Below are 5,558 nucleotides of genomic sequence, written 5' to 3'. Positions count from 1 at the left end.
TCCTACCCCAATGAAACGAAGCTAGAAATCAATAAAAGAGAGATAAATGGAAAATTCACAAATATGTCAAAATTACAAGGCAAATTAGAAAATACTCAAAGATGAATTAAAACTAGGACCCAACATACTGAAACTTGTGATGTTCAGAGGTAAATTTATAGCTGTGAACTTCTACATTAAAAACTCTGACTTTATACTTATCAGTGGCCACTGTGTAGCCTGGATTTCACTCCCTTGTGCACCTCACTTGGCTTCCTCTACAATTATATCTGACAAACCTGATATGACCGAGATTGAGAAATTCAATAAATCAAAATTGAAGACAGAAATGTGAGAGAAAATTCCACTGCCTTCCAAAGAAACAACTGAACAGGAGAAGCAAGCAGGCAAGTCGAAAAGAGGTCTGCTTGGCCATTATGCATAGTACAGTCCACAAACATTGCCTTCTTATTTTACTTCATTTAGCTGTTAACTTTGAGATGGAAAGAGGTTGGATCAAGTTTAAATGACTGCTGCCCCTTTTCACATCAAAGGGTCTAGAACTATTGACAAGGAAGGCTGCGCCGCCTCTCCCATCTGCTAGTCCTACTAGCAGGGAAGGGAAAGAGCTTGCATGTTAGTGAGGGAAGAAACTGGATTGGATGTCAATGACTCTAGAGTAAAAGCAAAGGTGATGTAAGTGTCTGGTGGGCTATAAAATGGAAAGTGCGGGGTTTTTTTATTCAAATGTGTTTTAATTATTGGAATGCAACTTTTTAAAAATATGCCAATTAAAAGTTTAAAACCTGAAAAAACAAAACAAAACAAAAACAAAAACCACTCTGCTTTTAAAGGACTCATGCGATTAAGTTATCACCACCCAGATAATCTCACTGGACTCATGAGATTAAGTTATTACCACCTAGATAATCTTCCTATTTTAAGGTCAACTATTTAGTAAACTTAATAACATATACAAAATCCCATTTATCATATAACAAAATAGTCATGGGAGAACACCAAGAAGAAATCTCAGGAGTCTGTCTACCACATTTTTTGTTTATTATTTATTATATACATACATATATATGTGTGTATATATGTATATTTATATATATAGTTTTAATTTTTATATATATTATATATATATTTTTCGTGTGTGTGTGTGTCTCTACCCCATTTACTTTTACACATCCTTCACTGTTCAGATGTCCCTGCTGGAAGATCTCCACATCTTCTTGTCAAAGTATTCACAAGAAGCTTCTTCTATGTGATCCAGCGGCTGGCACCATTGCTTACCTCCTAATTTCTGTGATCTTTTTCCTCTTTCAGTAATAGAACCCTAGCATTCAAGCTAGGTACTTAGCCTCTTAGAACAAACCTATATTTCTGGCTACTCTTATAGTTGGTGTCTCCGTGTAACTAATATCCAATAAATGAATTTAAGCAGAAATATCAGGTGCAAGTTTTGGAAAATTATCTTTAACTAAGGAGGTGTACTCTTCAACTCTCCTTTGCTCCTAGCTGGGATGCTGAGATTTGCATGTGACAACTGAAATAGAAGCACAAACCTTTGACATGAAGTGGAAGCTATATGTTGAGGATGGCAGTGTCACAAGATAGAAGAACTCTGTGTAACTTATAACCGTGTGTGATAGAATTAGTCTTCTATATTATTTAAATCATATTTATTTTAGGTTTTCTGTCACTTGCAGATGAAACATATCCCAACCAATACTACTCTTATAGCATTCACCATTGGAAATGTCATTCTAAATTTGTTCTTATTAATGTCTGTCTCAAGCACTAGATACTAAGCATTTTGAAGTTGGATACCATATCTTGCATTTATCTTTCTATTCTTATCATTTGGTTGAATGTCTGGAAAATACTAGGCATTGAATAAATATTTGTTATAAAACAAATCATTGCATAGAAATCAACTTGTGATTTCTTTTCCACTTTTCAAATTAGATTGAATTCCAAAATCCAAAATGACTCCCCCAGAAAAAAATAGTTTCTTCAAGGAAGAAAAAATTTAGACTTAACATAAAATAGCCTTCTAATACAAAATCCATTTAAAAGTAAATTTGTGTGAGTGTATAAATAGCCACATAACAGAGTGAGCTGATACATTTAGAATAAAGGTTTAGTACAGGTTTGCAAATGATCAAACTATCAAAAGTATTCTAACTAAGGTCAGAGAAAACAGCTGTTTCAGGATACTACAGTAAAATGTACTAGTCTTCTCTTAATTTCTTCTCTTAATTTCTTTCTAAAATATGTATCCTGCACACTGAAGGAAACTGGGAGTGAATCACTAACCTGGCAAAACAGAGAAAAGTTAAGAGGTCTGTACCTTTCCTGTCTTATTCGTTGTTTTCTGCAAGGGGACCCTGAGAGTAAGGGCTGTCTTTTGAATCACTGAAATATGAGTCACTCTAAAGCCACCAGTGAATTAAGAAGCCAAGAGAAAGAAATAAGATTATTAATAAAGGTGATGATTTGGCCCATTTTGGAGCTAAACGTGATTTCTACCTCAACATACTTCATACTCTATGAAGAATCTGAAAGTCAGAAATAGTAAGTTCACAAAGCTGAATGGTGATTAGTGGTTGTGAATGAGAGACCGAAAGAGGAAGTGGCTGGATGTTTGGATTATTTGGTAGCATTTGTTCCACATTTCCACACATATAAAGGTATTCCCCAATTCATACCTTCTTATCCCTTAATAGTAACAACAAGTAGAAAATTTAAGGTGAGACAGGAATCTGGTAAGCAAGAGGAAAAGAAAGGAAACATTGTAATTAGCACAAAGAAATGTAATTTTAACTAGTTTCATTTGGAAACCCTAAGAAGGACATCTGGCATTTAAATCCAAATGAACAAAAATGAAGAGAAAAGGAAATGCTGCAAAACATTATAGATGTGGACACTCCTTTCTAATTGCATTGAAGGATATATGAAAACAAAAATGCTGATGTCTGCTCACTCTTCCTATCACAAGATTGGTTGATTGGAGCCAGATGCCGAGATAGAGCTAAGAGTGCCAAAGGTTTCTTGGAGGGAAGTAACACTTGTGGAAAGGAAGAGAAGAAGCAGGACTGCACAAATGGTGCCATCAAACCATGATGTCAAAATGACAAGTACTCTGACACAACAATGGGAAATTCCAGAGTAATTATTGCCCAATAGAAGTGTCCCACATTGGGTAGAAATGACCAGGTCCTTGTACACTTGCCATGTTTCCTGAAAGCATGACTGTGTTGTTTCAATCTATTATGGCCCCTACAAAAGCCATGTTCTTTCATGCAATCTTATGGGGGCAGACTTATTTAGACTTTTGATGAGGGTGGGACCTTTTGATTAGGTTGTTTCCATGGAGATGTAACCCACCCAACTGTAGATGACACCTTTTGGTTAGATCATTTCCATGGAGATGTGGCCCCACCCATTCTGGGTGGGTCTTAATTAGATCACTGGAGTCTTTTAAAAGAGCTCATGGAGAGAAGGATGGCAGAGAAGCTGAGACAGACATTTTGGAAAGAAGCTAAGATATGTAATCCAGAGTTTGCCCCCGAGAGAAGCCAAGAGCTATCACAGACCCAGACACTTGGAGACCTGGAAGATGCAGGAAGAAGGACATTTGGAGATGCTAAGCTAAGAGACGAAGCTGAGTGTTTGCCCCAGAGAAGCTAAGAGTGGACTCCCAGATACTTAGAGAGAAATGCCCCAAGAGGACCAAGCAGAGAACTGGGAGAAGCTAAGAGAGACAGAGCCCAGAGACATTTTGGAGAAAGCCATTTTGAAACACAACCCAGCAGCAAAGGGCCAGCAGATGCCAGCCATGTGCCTTCCCAGCTGACAGAAGTGTTCTGGATGCCACTGACCTTCCTTCAGTGATGGTATCTTCTTGTTGATGCCTTAGTTTGGACACTTTTATGGCCTTAGAACTGTAAATTTGTACCCTAATAAATCCCCTTTATAAAAGCCGAACTATTTCTGGCATTTTGCATAACAGCAGCTTTAGCAAACCAGAACAATGATCTCTGCTCAAAATCTTACACAGACCCTTAAAAAGCTTAGAGCTGGAGACTCCAAAGTCTGTTGCTTGGCAGTGGATCACTTAGAATGGGTTTTGAGTGGTATATATATCTCTCTATATGCCATAGTTTACTTTTTGTGCTGTGTTAAACGTCCTCTTTATAAACTCATGGGAAGTAGTTCTACTTGGGCTCTGGTGGGTCTCTCTTTGTGAGGGGTTGCATAGAATAAGGAGGTTAGCAAGACAAACAGTAGCCACCATCATGATAACTGGTCATGGGGCCATAACTAATATTCACCATCTCCATCATGTTCTTTGCACTCTAAATTCTCCTCAATTATTACTTCGGAAGTTCTCTGGTAGCATAAATAGGCTTTAGGAGATTGGTCCCCAGTAACCATAAAACTCTCGGATTGGAGATGTAATACTTGGCTATTTCAGTCACAGTTGGGCAGGGAAGTACCTGAGCATCCAAATGGGCATTTCAATTCCTCAGGTATTTTTCCCTACCCACTTTGTGGAACAGCAGCATAACTTCTCTTGATGGGTAGGTGACTTCTCTTCTCCACCACTCTTCCCTGGCCACAGAAGTCCAAAGTGTCCATATGGCAGTGGGCATTGCTGTGCTCCCTGGTGACAAGGCATTCCCTTTCTGGACCAGACCCTTCAACCATGCAAACAGGATTTCAGTGATGGGGACAAAAAGTCTCCAAGTGAGTCTTTTGAAATGTTAGTAAAAGGGTCCACTCTGCTTCCACTACTTGGTCCCAGAAACATGCATAACCATTTCTTCAGTTCCTGTGAGTTAAACAGGATTTGCTGGTTAAATGGTATATTGTTTGGGAGCCCATGCCTGTGTATCAGGCATTCTGTTAACACCCAGAGAGAAGACCTAATAAAGGTCTTGTGATCTGAACACTCAATCCATACCCATGCTCATTCCTGAGGGACAGAAGGGGCCCAATGTAGCTAGCAATGGTGCCCAGCTGGAGCTCTCAGTGCTGGGCTCTGTTGCTGACAAGATGGACAGCCAGAGATGGCAGTAGCTAGAATAGCTCTGGTAAGTGGTAGTCCATGGTTTTGGGCCCATGCAGAGCCTCCTTTTCTGCCACTGTGGTCACTTTGTTCACATTCACATCATGCTAACACATGGACAAAGTTTCCTAACATCAACTGACTGAGTTAATTAATTTGTCTACTTTGCTGTTCATTGCCTCTCCCATGGTGAGTGCTTTCCGGTATGCCTTATAGTGTGATGCAAAATCTTCACTCTGTACTCACTTTCATATATTCACCCATAGGATCTGCTCAAGATCTCCTTGTTTCTGATATTTGTGATAACTCTGGTAGTTCATTGCTTTTCCTACCAGGCTTCTGACCTGCGTGCCGGACCATTCACCTTTGCCCATGAACATGTATATTGCAGGCTTGAGCTACTTCTCTTTCTACATGATCTGGATGATGAGGTATACCAACCAAAATCTGTCCATTGGGAAGATTGTTCCTTAACAAATGTTTTTTCAAGGCCTCCCCA

The 5,558-nt window shown here is 39.0% G+C and overlaps 1 pseudogene; it reads left to right on the top strand.

Moving 5' to 3' along the window:
* Positions 1-271: 271 nt before the first annotated feature.
* LOC119516485 lies at positions 272-424 on the top strand (annotated as a pseudogene).
* The last annotated feature ends 5,134 nt before the right edge of the window (positions 425-5,558 follow it).

This window comes from Choloepus didactylus, chromosome 20, assembly GCF_015220235.1.
Source record: "Choloepus didactylus isolate mChoDid1 chromosome 20, mChoDid1.pri, whole genome shotgun sequence".
Taxonomy (NCBI): domain Eukaryota; kingdom Metazoa; phylum Chordata; class Mammalia; order Pilosa; family Megalonychidae; genus Choloepus; species Choloepus didactylus.
The sequence above is the reverse complement of the archived record's forward strand: the minus strand, read 5'-3'. Positions and strand labels throughout refer to the sequence as shown.